Source organism: Nyctereutes procyonoides, unplaced genomic scaffold, assembly GCF_905146905.1.
Source record: "Nyctereutes procyonoides isolate TBG_1078 unplaced genomic scaffold, NYPRO_anot_genome, whole genome shotgun sequence".
Classification (NCBI taxonomy): domain Eukaryota; kingdom Metazoa; phylum Chordata; class Mammalia; order Carnivora; family Canidae; genus Nyctereutes; species Nyctereutes procyonoides.
This window is the reverse complement of record NW_026575146.1, coordinates 593,167-611,091: the sequence shown is the minus strand read 5'-3', so window position 1 is coordinate 611,091 and position 17,925 is coordinate 593,167. Positions and strand designations below refer to the sequence as shown.

The 17,925-nt window shown below is 36.1% G+C and overlaps 1 protein-coding gene across 5 annotated transcripts in view; it reads left to right on the top strand.

Annotated features, from left to right (window-relative positions):
• HIVEP2 (HIVEP zinc finger 2) overlaps positions 1-17,925 on the top strand; it is a 193,585-nt gene that overhangs the window by 137,963 nt on the left and 37,697 nt on the right. The window contains exon 1 of one of the 5 annotated variants that reach the window (XM_055310098.1): positions 2,025-2,043. The exons of the other annotated variants lie outside the window; for them this stretch is intronic. The gene's annotated coding sequence lies outside the window, so the exon portion shown is untranslated. Of the gene's footprint in view, positions 1-2,024; positions 2,044-17,925 lie in introns of those variants that run through there. 5 annotated transcript variants of the gene reach the window in all.

Here is a 17,925-nt window from a genome sequence, read left to right as displayed (position 1 = left end):
AAAGGTTAAAGCTAGGCCAGGAGACACCTAGCTTCTCAGATCTTCTCTGAAAACTGTTCTGTGTAGCCTTTTTTTCTGAATAAGCTCCTCTTCCAGAAGTAAAGTGGAAGATTTCTTTCTGTAAAACTCTGCCCTACTTGATCAGAGAGCAAGTGAAGAGCAAATAAAGGCAGGATCCCTTTTCCTCTGTGTTCCTGTCTTCCCACTAAGGGAAGAGCAAGTTCTGTGTGAAAGCTTCCTGTTTTAGGATCTGGCTTTTTACCATTATATTCTCTGAGGCTTGTTGGAATCTCTGAGGGATGGGGAGGATTTGGAGGGCTGCTTTAAAAAGGAACATTCCCTTTTCCCGCAGGGGGAGTATAGGCAATACCCTTTACACTGGGGCTAGCTAGAAGTGGCACGAGATCATGTACATCCTTATGTTGCTTCTTTGGCTCCTTATTTCCCCAAGGATGCCTGCTGGCCCTTGCCTACTCACATAATTACTCTTCTGTTTACAGCATATCTTCCTATTCAATTACCTGGTGTACATTTTGCATATAGTTTATCTGAAAGGATAGATACCTCACAATCTAGCATCATACAAAGTGACGTTCTGTTAGTGCAATCGTAAGGGGTTTTGTTGAGTATGTGTTTCTTGTTTTTGTTCTTTATTTTTTGGACAAGAGCTGAAATTTTGTAATCAGTTTAAAGAACTGATATTCCCCATTCATCTTTCTCAAGTCTATTCAAAGTAATTTTCTAGCACTTTTCCTGTGATAATTCCTTCAGCCTTTTTCCATGCTGAGGTGAAATGGCCTTATATTCGGGTAAATGTTCTTGTTAGGTTGCCCTATTTTCTTAAAAGAATGTCAGCTTTGTCCTTATCCCATTAACCATTTGTCTTAATCAGTTTGTGCTGCTGAAACAGAAGTATCCTAGACTGGTAACATTTATTTATTTCTCACAGTTCTAGATTCTGGAAGTCCTGGATCAGAGTGCCAACATGGTTGAGTTCTTGGTGAAGGCCTTCCTCCTGGCTTACAGATGGCCATCTTCTCATCTTATCCTTTCATGGCAGAGAGAGGGAGAATGCAAGCTCTCATCTTTTAAGGGCATTAATTCTAGCATGAGGGCCCCCCCTTCATGACCTATTTACCTCCCAAAGACTCCATCTCCCAATAACATTCCACTGGGGCTTAGGATTTCAACCTTTGAATTGGGGGGGGGGTGTCATAAACAGTCCATCACATTAAATTCATATGAAACCTAGATATTTAGATATTCATTTTCCAATTGGTTCTTGGATACTACTCTTCCTCATGTCTTCACCATGCCATTCCACACATTTTCATTATCTGTCTTGTCCCAAAGGGACGAGAATTGTGTACCTTGATATTCTAAGATTTATCCTGGTATCAAGCTAGATCAGGACAGTGTGAACCTATTGTTATACATACCTTCCAAAACTCAGCCTCTGTGGGACAGTCAACCTGGTTCAGTATTGACGCAATTTTTGAATGAGTGGCCAGGCCACCACCATATGTAGTATTCATTTATAATTATTCCCAAGTTCTTTGAGCTCTTTGCCACTAAGACATGATTGTTGAAGCTGTTAATAAATCTTCCCATTGGAATTTATACATGTTGGGTAAAAATAAACTGGCATTGCTCTTCCGTGTGCAATTAAAATTTGAACTGGAGTTCACTGAACTCATTGTAAACTGGCTTATAAATCTCGTAAAATAATCAAAGGAGATTATGGAAATAGGTGAAAAATAGCTTTTGATGTTCATGGTTGAGAGCTCTGTCTGCTTAAAAGTTGAAACCCCTAGGAGCTAAACAAAAGTTGATAGAAAATGAAAGATTTTGGCTCCCTTTCCAGTCCTTCCAGACTCCCATCCCTGAGGACTTGGGTGTGTGAAGGGCAATGACACAAGGCACCAAAGAAGAGAGATATCTTCCATGCGATTTGGGCAGCCCTTGATTGGAAGGGAAGAATCATTTCATTTTTCTCTCTCCTGCTTTTGCTCTGTCTGGATCCTGGCCACCTACGGGGTGAAGGTAACTACTGAGTTTATTTTCAATGTAGGCATTTGTGCTGTCTTGGGTTTAGGAAGGATTTCTTCTTTTTGTGACATGTGTGCATGCACATATGTATAGCTGGTGCTTTTGCCTCCGTGTTGGTTACAGTGTGCAAGATCCAGACAGCAGCTGTTTCACACTTCATCCTAAGTCTTTATGCCCACGTAGTGTAGGTGAGGTCTTTTTTTACCCTCTTTTTCAACTAATTATATGCCTTGCCTGTGCAACTGTTATTATTTCACCAACATCTGTGAAACTGAGGTCCTTTCTCTTTTAAAATATAGTCAGAAAAATCCCAGAAATAAGCCTATTTTGAGAGCTTGTGTAGTGAAGCAAATTCCACTAAAGGAAGGAGATTCTCTGGATTGGAACAGGAAGCATAGCATTTCATCACCTGGAACTTCAAGGTGATGAGGAAACACTGGCATATGGGCTTACTTTCTGAGTGCAGTTTAAACTTATGCTTGATAGGTTTCTTTTAGTAACAATTAAATACATACCAATCTTGGTCAAATGCAGACTTCCAAAAAGTACTTTACCTACTACAAAGTTTTATATGATGGCCTTAAAAGACCATGCATTCATTTTTGGCATACCTACTTCCTTTACTTATAACAAAAATTTTAAGTGTTTTTTTCATCCATACATTCCATCAGTTTTTAAACTTAGCTGATATTAAAGCCACTTAGATATTAAAGAACCAGCATCAGGGTTTTATGATGTAGAGTTTAGCTTAGCTAAAGCAACATGACAGGACTTTCCCTCTTAACATTATAAATGTGTAAAATTCCCCAGTAAATTGAACAGCAAGTGGACTCTGTCATGTTTCACCTCTTCTTTTTATGTATTGCTAGTGAATTTAGTCTCTGTAATATTCCTTTTATTTATGGGGTGATTCTTTTTTTTGGAAATTTAGGGTTTTGCTTATAATGCCCTTCTTTCTTTTGATGATGTAGCTTTTCATCCTTCATATGGGTTTGGGTATGATAGGAAAAGGAAGAGAAGCAATGAATTAGTGATTTGATGTGGATTAGATCTAAATACTATATGCTTTATATATGGTTCTTCCTCTCCCTCCTTCATATCTATGTGGCTAAGACTTGGGTGTACCTGTGGTTCCTTCAGTAAGTATCTTTGAAGTTTCTAGTATAAGTGTGGCAGAGCCTGACTGGCTGTCCACCAGACCTGCATTCTTCTCCTCTGGGGTTCACAGTTAGATTGCATTTCACAGTCTCTCCTGCAGATAGTGAAGCATGAGGCTGAGTTTTAGTCGATGGAATGTGGGTGGAAGTGCTGTGTGCTGCATTTATACCTGACCCCTAAACCCTCCAATGGATTACCCCCCATGTCTTCCCCCTTTTGCCAGCTTGAAGCAGGCTAATAATAGTGGCCTTGGAATCCTTGTTGCAGATGGTGGGCTATAGGTTCAAGAAACTTGTGTTCTTGGATTGAGGGGCGCCATCCATCAGGACCCTCATTTTAGACCACCATTATAAATGAGCCATTATGCATTTTGGATTTTGTTACATTTGCTACATTCATTAACAAATATAGATAGAATTCCTGCCTCCAAGAGCCTCCCATTCTAGCATGAGAGATAAGTACATCAAAATGATGGCACATTGGGATCCCTGGGTGGCGCAGCGGTTTGGCGCCTGCCTTTGGCCCAGGGCGCGATCCTGGAGACCCAGGATCGAATCCCACATCGGGCTCCCGGTGCAGGGAGCCTGCTTCTCCCTCTGCCTATGTCTCTGCCCCTCTCTCTCTCTGTGACTATCATAAATGAATAAAAAAATAAAATAAAATCACTCTGCTTAAAAAAAAAATGATGGCACATTGTGATGAAATCATTAGTAGCTGTCTGTCCACAGGGATCATAGAAGACTTGGGATACCTCAGAGAGGAAGGGTATACTTAGACTTAAAGATGAATAGCGATATACTAGATACCCCCTTAGGTCCATGAAATATCAAAATCCTAAATTAGAACTTAAATCATGACACAGAGGCCTGTGATGAAGGTATCTGTAAAACAGTGACTGAAAGGGCCGTGAATGTAGCATTCAGATCTTCCCACAACCTAGTGATTTCCATTGTATTATTATTTTCATATATATAGGTTGATTTAATTCTTTTTTTAAAGATTTTATTTATTTATTCATGAGATATATACAGAGAGACACAGAGACATAGGCAGAGGGAGAAGCAGGCTCCCTGAAGGGAGCCCCATGTGGGACTCGATCCCAGGACCCAGGGATCATGACCTGAGCCAAAGGCACGCAATCACTGAGCCACCTAGGTGTTCCTAAATTCATTTAATTCTTAAAATAACTAAGGAAGGTAGCAGGGCAGGAATTATGATGTCCATTTTACAGGTGGGGAAACCAAGGCCCACTAATTTTAAGTGATTTATCCAGGCATACATAAACAGGGGACCTGAATTAGTGTGCTGAATGAGAGGTGATCTGGATCAGTGGGGATACTGGGGTTCCAGAGTAAAAGACTTAATTAGCTTAAAATCCTGTTCCCGACGTTTACTTTCTGTCTGTCCTTTGGCCTTATTGAAACTTCTCAGCTATAAGAAAAGTTGTATTTCAATGGTATCATGAGAATTCAGTGAAATAAAATATTTTAAAATGTACTGGTACTTGCTGTAATCCAGTGTTCTTTTCATGTTACCATATTACCCTTACATATAGCTTTGCATCTCTGAGGCCCTTGTTCCCATTTTCTTTGATCCTGGCCCCTGCTTTATCACATAGTTGATGAAGTTTCGGGAAAGATTCCTCTCCCTTCTGATCTGTAGACAGCATCAGAACAGTATGGAAGGGCAGGCTGAGCCAATGTATGAGCCATCTGGCCGGCGCTTTTGCATGCATGGTGTTCTCCACTCCATGCAGTGAAGGCACTCCTGCCAACCTCAGTCTGTTCAAAATGTAGATGCTTCGACATAATGATCACTATATTACCAGCCTTTGTCAAACAATGCTATTATTTACTCATTAACATGAAGCATCAAAAGATAAAATTATGATGCCTCTAAAGCTATTGTTTGGTATAGATGACAAGTTCTGTGCTGTTTGGATTGCTTGCAGTTAGCTCGGAGAGAGACACTCAGTACTAAAACAGAAGGATATTTCCAGTTTGGGGAGAGAAAACCAGATCTTTAAATTATTTCTGTAGATGTGAATATTTTCCATGTGCTTAGAGAAATTTGTCCTCCTAAATATTCCAAATTCTCCTTTTTCTTCTGCTTATCATCTCTCAGGATATAAAAAGAAACCACTTCTTCTAAGATTTTAACTTACAGCTTTAAATTTAATTGAAATTTGAAAAATGAAAAATTTGAAATTGAAAAGGAAGTTGAAATCTTTCTCATCAAATAGCTACTTTACGTAGTAAGAAAATGTGTTCTTTTATAAACTTTCATACATAAATGTACTCATTATGATTAGTTATGCATTTATTATCTCTAAGGCATATTGGGTATATATAAAAATGAAGACCAAATACTTAGAAACTTGAGGTGAGTTGCTTGGACAGGACTCAAATGTTTCATAGAGAAACATAAATCAAGTGAAGCTGCCATCTGGCAGTTGGAGTGCCCACTTCCCACTTTATTAAACTCAAATTCTGTGCTCATGGTAGAGGCAGAGGTGCTATTTAATAAGTGCTAATAATGACTAATATATCATGGATGCTCATCAAAGTTTGATAAGCATCTAACAATTGCAGTAATAGAGACACACTTCAGCAGCTGGATGTGATTGATGACTCTTTCTTTCCTGGGTTTCAGGCCTCAATTATTGCGAATGTTTAAGAGTTTTTTTGACACCAGGCAAATGCAGACATTTTCAAAGTTTTCTGCTGCCATCCAGTTGTGTTGCAGCTGAGACACTAAGTCTGAAGAAAAGGGAAAATATTTGCTGCTTAATCAGATTTCTGGGAAAGTTCTTGGGCAACAAGGTTTTAATCACATTGGGGGGGGGGCGGAGGTTGCTGGAAATTGACTTTAGCTGTTTGACCTGCATTTGAAGAGAAGCCATTATTCATTGACATTAAGTGATAAGTGGATTTTCATGTACCAGGTGAAAGTGGTTAATTCCAGATTAATCAGTGGGTCTGGGTCAGGGGCTGAATGTCAGGGGTTTGGTCTTGATGTATCATTCCTTGCCAGCTTACAAGGGGACTGGTCTCTCCTGCTAACCAGATCTTGGCCTGGAGGTTTCCCCTCTTTCTCATGTCACTAGTTTGCTCCTCTACCACCCTGAACTTTACTACAGTTTCAGGTTGCATGATAGAAGTTAGCTGGAGAGCTCTGATGTTTGGAACATTGATAATTTTTTTGGTAGAGTAGGGGGGATTGCTTTTAGCAAATGTTATTTTTTCAACTAATTCATTGATTCTGAAACCAGCTGCTAGTGACCAGAGTATGTGTGTGTGTGTGTATATATATATATATATATATATATACACACACACACACAATTATATATATATGTAATACATATATATCATTATATATATGCATACATACAGAACTTCTTGCAACATAGATACTCCATTTAATAATTTTTACTTTATAAAAAACAGTAAAAACAGGGTATTGAGATGGAGCCCCAGATTGGGCTCTGTGTTCAGCAAGGAGTCTGCTTGAGGATTTTCTTTCTCTCTCTCACTCTCTCTCTGTCTCTCTCTCCCCCTCTGCCCCTCCCTCTGCTCTCTCTCTCTAAAATAAATAAATACATGTTCTTAAAAAATTGTAGATAATCACTGACACCGTTAAAAACTCTTAAATATTCACATTTGCTTAGTGATACTTAGTCCACAAAAATGACAAGGCTCTGTCCTTGAATACACATGGCATATTTACCGTAAGCTTTTTCAAAAAAATTTTGGCCATGGTCCTTTTGACTGTTATGATCCCTTCTCTTCAAAGGTGCTAACAGTAAGATCCATTTTCTTTTTTCAGAAATTGGAGAGAAGTTAATAGGAGGGTGGTATAATAAATAAGCTTGTGGGAATATCTGCTATCATGACTTGTTTCATTAAGTAGATTTTCCTGTCTTTTTTTCTTATAAAGAAAAGGAGACCTGAGGGTGGAACTCCTTACTCATAAGAAAAAAAAGCAAGAGAAAAGAAACAATACGGGCATAGTACTCAGAAGCCAAAACCCTAAGCACATCGTATGGAAAACATTTATAAATAGTACCTCCTCACCAACGGTTTACTATAAATGGAGGGTGTTCATATTCTTGTCAGCTTTTTTTCTCCGACAAAAACATCTCAAAGAAAATGTCAAGAAACTATATTGTTATTTGGTTTGATCTCTATGAGACACAAAATAGAGTATGAAATGGTTATGCTCAAAAATTCTGGAGGGTGAATTTTTATTTTTTTATATTTTTAGGCATTAACTAAATTTGTTCTACACAAATTAATCCAAATTGAATTAAAACATTTAGTTCTAAATTGTTTCACAACTTTGCATGGAACAAAGGAAAGAGTTGTTAACTCATCAAAAGTAATACATTTGAAATACTTTCTTCTTTTTGTTCTTGAGTCAATTTTATTAAATTATTTTCCTAGAAATTTGCCCTTTGACTGAGTTTTCATATGTATTTTCATAAAATTATTTATAATATTTTCTTATCCTCTGAATCTGTAGGATTGGTGGTAATGTCCTCCTTTTTATTTTTGATATTGGTTATTTGTATTTACTAATTTTTTTTCCTTCAAAAAGACAGTAATTGGGACTTTAAGCTAAAATGAGCACAGATCATTTAGACAGTGAATGGAGATGATGTCACCCAACATTGTAAACAAAGGGCTCTTCTGGAATAAGAGTTTTCCTGTTGTGTACATATGTGCATGGTGAGCCCGAAGAGTATGTACACATATGCCTGGAAAATCCTTTCCTTTGTAGTGACTTTATGTCAAGAAGAGTATTATAAATAATTCTGAATTGGCCTTGTCAATAATAGTAGGCAGTGCCTGTCAAACATGAAAGAAGATTTTCATCCTGAGAAGCCACAAGTTTTCTCTTCTTTGATTTGGTGGTGAAAAGAGGAAGTTAGGAATCTCTTTTGTCATTGCTACTATCAGGAAAGGGGCCAGCCTAAAGACAAATCTGACACACAGAGGGAAGAGAGTCAAAAGAATCTCAATAAATAAACCAAATCCTTAAGGCTTCACAAGTCTCTGGATCAAGCCTAGCCTGAAAGCATACTACCCGTGGACTATTGCGGATCATGAGTCAACAATGTTAATATTTTTGCTGTAGAGTTTGGATCAAGTTCTCTGTTCTTTGCTATCAAAGGCATCACACAAATACTATGGTTAAAACACCTTGGTTGGTGTTTCTCACTTCTTAGGTCTACCTGCATGCCCACAAAGAAGGCATGACACCAAGGGAAGAGGAAGTTTGTACAGTTTTTCACCTGGGTTGCAATTTTCTGCCTCCCTTATTCTCTCAAAATGGGCTGACCTTGATGGACAATCCAGGAGTCACATTAGTCGTGTAAAAAGCTTTCTGACTGGTTACTATGTTGGTAGAACTTAGGGCACTCAGGGAAGTAGGAAGTATTAGGGCTCAGGGCTTTGAATTTCTTCTGTTTTAGTTTCTTTAGCAAAAACCTGCTTTGTTCATTAGTATCTACAATAACATCTACTATTTGGTGATTTAAAACTGGCAAGCTGACTTTCATATATCACATCAATTATTGGCTTTACCAATAGAGGGGTTGGAAAGTGGGGTCAGCATCTTTATTCCCATTTTACATATGAGGAAATTCAAACTCAGATAAAGTAAGGGAAACCACTCAAGGTCAATACATGGGAGAGGGGATCTTAAACCTGTATCTTCTGCCCACAAATCCCACACATGCTCTCTTAAAACTAATTTATAGGATCTGTTTGGTCCACAAAAGGAGCCTTGTGTGGGGGGACAGGAGGCCAGGGAACTGCCCACTGACTGTGTGACCCATGAAATATTGTGACAATGGCTTCGCATCTCTGAGCCTCGATTTCCTCATGCTCTTCTTACATTAGGAGGATATTAGGAGGATGAAATGATAAGCTTTGAAAAATAATGTAATGTACATATGCAAGGTATTATTAAAACATTTTCTTTTCTATATTGGATTGCTACTCATCAATTCAAAGAAGTATTATAATCTGCCTATTCAAATAATTTACACTTATGTTAAAATCAGAGAACAGATGCTGCAATAAAATTAGTTCTGGCCCCTTATCTAAGGTCCTTAATGAAATCAGAGCAAGCCTGATAAATTAAACAATATGATAAAATATTTAATTTTGCAATCTTCTCTGTGTTTTCATTTGCTTAATTGCTTTTGCTTCTTTTTCTCTACTTTTGTTTTTTTTTGATGAGAATTTGTGCTAAGGAAGAATTCTTAATGAGATTTTTAAAGCAAATTTTTTGCTCTTCAGTGGTGTATCAGAGAAGATGAAGTGAGATTCCAAATAACATCAGTAAAAGGGAGTCAGTGAATTAAGACCATTTCTTTATAGGATGGCAGAGTTTGGCATACTGCTCCTAAAGCTGAAACAAAAGTGTATATTTTTTTATTGCTTTCAATTTTTTTCAAGGTGAATTACATCTGGCTGCATTGTTTAAGTTGTGATCTTCAAATTATTTATATGAGTGTGAAGAATGTAGAAATTGGGCCAATATGTCCATATTGGATACTGGTCAATGTTGACTGAAACCCAAAATTGTGAATCCCACACATTCTCTAGCATTTGGGTTTATTTGAAAACAAAGATTAAATTAAATCACATAAAATTGGTTAATCAAAATGGCACTGAAAATGGTTTTTAGACTCTTAATTCATTGTTTAAAATTTTAGTAACATTTAGAATAGTTGATGCTTAGAAGTAGAGGTTGATTTGAGACTTGAAATGCTTTCTGATCAAATGGATTCTAAACTTGCTCAAGTACATGTGTCCAAATCTGATTTTATACCTTATGGATGTTCAACAAATAAAAAACATTCATCCGACCCCTTCAGTACACCATGCAGGATTTGTGGTAGATCTGCCAGGGTAAGTTATCTGTGTCCAAGAATATGTCAGATGCATTTACCATGTCTGCCGCTGAGCCTTGACAGTAGCTGGAAATTTGACCATGTCTCAAAGATAATATAATTTGAGCATATTATTTCCATATTATTCATATGCAATTCCTTAGAGAAGGAAAAATAATTAATGTTTCCCTTGAGTTGTGTTATATGTACCTTTGCAGTTGTATTTATGAAATCCTTTCTTTTCTTGGAATCAATGTAGGTTAAAGCAAAGGGAAAAGACAAATATTTGGGGAGTTTCCACATTACTTTTTATATTCCTGGAACCAATTCATTTTCACAATTGTGCTGCCCAAACACTTTTGAAGTATACAAATAGATTCAATTTTGGAAACAGTTCCCAGCTGCATTTACTATGTTTTTTGTAATTGTTCCCATTATTGAGGTGTGTATGTGTGTACATATTAGTAACTGTGAGTACAAGATGATAGGAAACAAAGGTAGGAATAGTACTTGGAGCTAGAAATGATATTATTGTCAAAATATGTGCCAGGAAGGCCTATATACTTCCTAGAGGAAGGCCCCAAATTTAGATCCTAGCTTTCTAGCAGCCATCCTAATGAGGAACACTAAATATGCTTAAAAATGTAGCATCTATAAAGTCAGTTTTCAATAAAAATAAAATTTTTCTTGATGCTGACAACAGATAAATTTCTCACACATCATCACTTTAGACAATTAAAAATGATAAATTATACAACTTTTTAATTGCTAAGTAAACTAGAATAGACACCTTGCCTTGTCTATAGTAGCAAACAACATATGTTTTAGTAGCCATTGAATTGAACAAAAAATGTGGTGTAGAATCATCATCAATTTTCTTTGATAAATTGTTGATTAAAACATTGAAAAAATCACCTCAATCACTAGTGATACCATAAAAAGTGAATATTTAGGACATGATAATATTTTCTAAATGTTGACATAATGAAACACAGCATATTACAATATTCTGCCTTAGGTAGTAATATAGAATTATGAGATACAGTATCTTTAATTACTATATCTTTTCCTCACAGAATACCCCCTTGATCTCATTGTTTTTTAAAAATCAGTTAATTGAGTACCTACTATGACAGACATCCTGGTTATAACAATCATTATTGGGAAGAATTTTTGTTTTTATTTTCTGAGTGAAGACAGAAGGATCAAAAATGCTAAATAAATTGTCCAAGATTTCACAACTACTAGGTATTAGAACTGGCACAGTAGTATGGATTTTCTTTCTCAAATTCATTGCATATTTTCTCCCTCATCTCAACAATTTCATGTACTTATGTAGAAGTTTGTTAATTATCACATTAGTCTGCTCAAGCTGCCATAACAAAATACCATAGACTGTGTGGCTTCAACAACAGAAATTTCATTTTCCCATTTCTGGAGACCATGTGCCAAGACCAAGGATGCTGGTAGGGTTGGTGTTTATTCTCTTGTCTTGTAGATGGCCATCATCTCATTGTATGTTCACAGGACCTCTTTTTGGTGTGCATGCAGAAAGTGAAAGTAAGAGAATGCTCTCTGATGTCTTTTCTTCTAAGGACACTAATCCTATGGGATCATGGCCCCACCCTTACAACTTTAATTATTTCCTTAAAAGCCCCATCTCCAAATATAGCCCCATGGTGGGCTAATGCATCAGCATATGAATTTGAGGGAGATACAAACATTTAGTCCATAATAACTATCAACTATGAGAAATTTCATGTAGAGGAATGCAGCCAGTCACTCCTCCCTCATTCCTGTGCCTGGGACATACATGATGATAGTTTGGCTTAAGGGCTTAGGTTACTACTAGAGCAGGCTTAAGTGAGCCACTATTATCCATTGCAGTCACCTGGCACTGTAGATTGGCTCTGTAGTCTGGTTCCATTAGGAATTGGAGTGACCAAGGCCCAGGCTAAGTCTCTGAGGGCAGTTGTAACCTATAAAAATGACAACAATAATACTTGAACAATTACCATGTGTCAGATAACTCTACTAAGTGCCTTGGGTTCATTGAATCATTATGTATCATTGAATTCTCACAATTGAATAGGATTGGTAGGTGACATTTGATATTATTACTTACCTTTGCATTAAGATTTTTGTGGTCACAAAGCTACTAAGCTTGATCCATGATTTATTTGAACTGGGCCATCTGACTACAGTGCTTTCAATACTATCCTATTCTTCTCTTGGAGTTAGCATATAGACTGGGATCTTGATAGTGCAGTAAATGTACTCTGAGACTGCAAGAGGTAAGAATATTCATGAACAACCCCAGGAATGTTTTATTTTTCTTAAGGAAGGGGGTAAGGGCAGAGGGAGAGGGAGAGAGAGAGAATCTTAACAGACTCCACCCCCAGCTCGGAGTCCACTCTCACAACCCCGAGATTATGACCTGAGCCAAAATCAGGAGTCATTGGTTAACTGACTGAGCCACCCAGGTGCCCAGGGGGTGACTTTTTATATCTTGAGGGCCATTGGTGTCAACATTGCCTTATTTGTCTTGACCATTGTTCAGAGCAAAGGTAGAGGTTTGTTGTTGTGTTACCTCAGGGCTTCAAGTTCTAATCCAGGAACCATCTTTCTTCCCCTTGTTTTCAATGATCTTCACATTTGTATATTTGGCATAAGTATATGTAGAATCAACATCTAATCTCACAAATTTAAGCAATGAAAATGACCACTCTAATCAATAAGGAGGCAGGAAAATGAGACTGAAAAACTGGAGAAATCAAGTTAAATTAAGATTTTATTGTTTACATTTTAGGTAGAGACAACATTTAAGCCTCTTAATCACTTAATTTAGTTACTGCATTGAGATGAGATCTTTAAGAAAAGTTAAAGCAGTTAGATGTTTATACTTAATATTTGGCAAAAATATATATATTTCTGTTAACTTTTTTCTACCTAAATTTCTAACATAACATCTAGCTTTTACAAAATTTTCTTTCTTTGTGTTTAGTAGCTGGAGAAGAGCCAGAAATTCTAAAATTAATCCTCTTTAAGGTTCTGGGATGCTCAATTTTCTTAAAATCCACTAAGATCAGTCACTAAGTTTTAATGCGTTTCTGTGTCCTTGATTGTTGGATATGGTGGTGACCTGCCAAGATCCCTTCCATGCTGTATAGATTAGGGTTTATGATGCTTTTTTCAGTCATTTAGCAAATCTTGTCCTGGACACATACATACACATACACACATGCAGTGTATTCACAGTTCATTCATTCAGTTATTTACAGTTATTTATATAATTCTTTTCATCATTCACTTAACTGACAAGTATCTATTGACTTCCTACTCTGCCAGCTGCTGTCCCATGTCCTGTGAGAGATTCAAATGACTGTTAAACTTTCAATGTATTTCAAATGTGTTTGAATATATGCAGTTATTTCAATAAGATAACCAATGCATATTCCAGATATTGACTAATAGTTTGATCTCCTGAAACTCAGAGTTCTAAAATCAATATAGATCAACTTTAACGTTTACAGTTTAAGAGACCTCTTCAGCTGTGGTTTTGAAGAAACAGTAAAAAAAAAAAAAAAAAACAGTATACAAATTTTTAAAAATTGTTTTAAATCTACTCTTCACAAAGAATGGCTTATAGTTCATCAGCCTCAGAGTTTTATTAAAAATAAAAGATAAATGCAGTCTTTTATTATGATATTTGAAATGATAATATATTATTTGGGTATATGTATCAACATAGATAAATTTTGCATATATTCTGGTACAAAATCCTCTTTTTAAATAGCCTAATAACAAATAGTGCTCTTCCTAGGACGGTTAAATGCATTAAGAATTTAGGACAACTAGATGTTTAAACTCATGACGCCCTCATGAACTCTAGCACCTTCTCCTACCCCTCATCAGATGATCAGCCTTCTACTTTTCTGAGCAGGATAAAAAACATCTTCAGGAAATTGCTCCATTTCTTTTTTCTCTATTTAAAGAGCAATCTTGCTTCATTATTTCTTCTGTCCTTCCAGTCTAAAACAGAAAAGTTTCCATTCTTCTTTCTGAAAGTGATCCCATAATTTATGCTTTAGAGTTTCCTCACCCTCCCCCACTTTTCTGAGAGTTTATTCCACTAATTATCTTATTACTTGGATCTTTCCCCCTTAGCTTCTCATCTCCCTTGTCTTAAAACAAACTTCTCAATCTTGATTTTTTTTTCAGGCTACACATTTGCGGAAATTTGTTCAAAAAAAGATGGGAAATGATGAGCTATAAGTGTGAACTTTCTAAAGTGTCTCTGTGATTGTGGCAATCTGCTCAGAACCTCTTCTGGCTCTCATTATCTACCAAATAAAGCTCTTTTATGGTCTGCCACCACCTTTCCTTCTCAGTCTCACCTCCTTTTACCTCAGTATTTCAAGTATTTCAGTCACTGTTGCTTCAGCAGCCCTTGTCCTTCTCTCTTGAACAGTATGTCCACATTAAATGCCTTTTCTCTGCATCTCTACTTGCCAAATCCTAGCCTTTCAAGGCCAAAAATGGTGTTTCTTAAATATAGCTTTCCCAAGCAACCTTTTGTTTTGGTGCATCCATAATACCATTTTATGCCTCTTTTGCTTTTATAGCCTATTTATGTGTTTTTCTTGCCTACAAAACAGTAAGCTCTTTGAAGGCAGGAATCTTGTCTTACTTATCTTTGAATTTCACACCTGCACATTATTCTTAATTCAGTCTTTCTTGGTAAGGTTCACTGAAGTTAATCTAACTTTCATGTTATACAATATATATATTTTATACAATATATGATATTTAAATTACATGTATATTATAATAAAACAGTAATATATGGATTCAAATTCAAATAAATATGAAACCTATGTTCCAATAGTATTTTATTTCATTTTATTACTATATAAAAGTTTTGGGAAAAAATATCATTTGGCTAAGTTACAGGGCCTATAGATGGAATTCTGGAATTATTTGACAGAATTATTATCTCAAGAGGATCTTATAAACACTTGATTGGAACTTGAGTATTTTTCTAGCATTAAACTTTGTGGGCAATGGTATATTCCAATATGAGGCTAAAAATATGAATGCCGTTCAGAGTTTATCAAAGTACTAGGAGAGTATCTGAATAACCACATAACATAGGTAACTTTAAAGGTATTCTGGTTACTTCTTTTGGATAAAAGTTGGCTTCTGTTTGAACCATGTACCTCTATTGAGTCTTATTTGGTTGTTCCAGCCCTTTTTGATCATATGCTTTCTTGAACTTCAATAATAACTGAGTGAGGTTCAGGATGTTTACTGTGTGCTAACATTATGTCTAATTCTGAAGTCTATGTGCCTCACTAATCCAGGGACAGTGCTAAACCAAGATGTGTTCTTTGACTTACTAAAGTTGGATACTTTTACACTGACACATGGGTCAATTTCCTCACTCTGTAAGAATTTTCAAGAGGGGAGATAGAATTGATTATTTCAGCTGCTTGGTTATTAGAGGCAGACAGGGCCCATCTGGTTAGGTTATATATATGATGTGTCAGAGGCTTTGCCTTGATTTCTTTTTTCAGGGATCCTTTTGTATGTAGACCTAATGTAAGGAGAGTGAAGACAATTTTTTTTTTCTCCCATCTGAGAATTGCTTGTATCATGAGATACGAAATACAATTGAAGTTTTCAACTGTGCATTCATTGCTTTTGGTATTATTTCCATTGACATGGGAGGGTCTACTGTGAGAGACAGATTTTCCCTCAGGCAAGGTCAGCCTGTTTTATGCATACTTATAAAATAATACATATTTTGCAATGTTTTCTCCATTCTCTTTATTTACACAATCCAAAGCTAACATTGGCCTTTATGCTAATCTTGGCATATCCAGGAGTAAAAGGAAAATTGGAGAAGGAATCATTACCTTATTTATGTATACCTATAGCAACCAAAGAGTAGGCATAAGCACTATAAAAGGTAAACCCTGAGAAAACAGGTCGTTGGAATATGACTTTGTTGCTATATTTCTTGTTAGAGTATAGTTCAAATAATCCTCCTTTGGTTTTTATCCTTCAAATATTTAGTTATAGTAAATATTTAAGATAACTTGGCAAGAAGTGTTTATTTACCTACCATAATAACATTAAGGGATAGAATAGAGGGAATTTAAAGGAAGGGTAAAAATAGGAATTGGAATATAAAAATAAAAATGTACCACAACCAAGAAAATAAAAAGATTTTTTAAATTTTAACTCCAGTATGATTAACACACAGCATTATATTAGTTTCAAGTGTACAACATAGTGAGTCAACAATTCTAAACATTACTCAGTACTCACTGTGATAAGAGCACTCTTAATCCTCTTCATTTATTTCACCTATCGCCCTCCCCTCCCCCCCCGTAACCGTCAGTTTGTTTGCTGTAGTTAAGAGTCTGGTTTTTGGTTTATTTGTTGCTGTTGTTGTTCATTTATTTTGTTTCTTAAGTTCCACATATAAGTGAAATTATATGGTATTTGTCTTTGACTTATTTTACTTAGCATTATATTCTCTAGATCCATTTATGTTGTTGCAAATGGCAAGATTTCATTCTTTTTCATGGTGAGTAGTAGTTCATTATGTATATATACCACATCTTCTTTATCCATTGAAGCTATTGATGAACACTTAGGTTCCTTCCATATCATGGCTATTACAGATAATGCTGCTGTAAACATATGATATGGGTGCATATATCTTTTCAAATTAGTGTTTTCATATTTTGGGGGTAAATATTCAATAGTGGAATTACTGGATTCATGTTGAAGTTCTATTTTTAATTTTTTGAGGAACTTCCATACTGTTTTGCACTGTAGCTGCACCAATTTGCATTTCCACCAACAGTGTACAGGGGTCCCTTTTTCTCTGCATCCTCATCAACACTTATTGTTTCTTGTGTTTTTGATCTTAACCATTCTTACAACTGATATCACATTATGATTTTGATTTGTTTCCTTGATGATGAGTAATGTTGAGCATCTTTTCATGTGTCTACTAGGTATCTGTAGTCTTCTTTGGAGCAATATCTGTTCATTTCTTCTGCCCATTTTTTAATTGGATTATTTGGGTATTTTTTGTGTGGAGTTGTATAAGTTTTTTATATTTTATATGCTAACTCCTTATTGGATATGTCATTTGAAAATATCTTCTTCCATTCAGTAGGTTGTCTTAGTGTTGTTGATAGTTTCCTTTGCTGTGCAGAAGCTTTTTATTTAGATGTAAATCTGATAGTTTATTTTTGCTTTTGTTTCCTTTGCCTCAGGAGAGATATCTAGGAAAATGTTGCTATGGCTGATGTCAGAGAAAATACTATCTATGCTCTCTTCTAGGATTTTTATGGTTTCAAGTCTCATGTTTAGGTCTTTAATCCATTTTGAGTTTATTTTTGTGTATGGTGCGAGAAAGTAGTCCAGTTTCTTTTCCATGTTGCTGTCCAGTCTTCCCAACACCATTTGTTGAAGAGATTGTCTTTTGCACATTGCATATTCTTGCCTCCTTTGTCAAAGATTAATTGACCATATAATCATGGGTTTATTTCTGAGCTCTCTACTCTGTTCCATTGATCTATGTGTCTATTTTTGTACCAGTACTCTATTGTTTTGATTATTACAGCTTTGTAGTATATCTTGAAATCTGGAATTGTGATACCTCCTGTTTTGTTCTTCTTTTTCAAGATTGCTTTGATTATTCAGGGTCTTTTGTGGTTCCATGCAAATTTTAGAATTATTTGTTCTTGTTCTCTGAAAAATGCTGTTGATATTTTGATAGGGATTGCATTAAA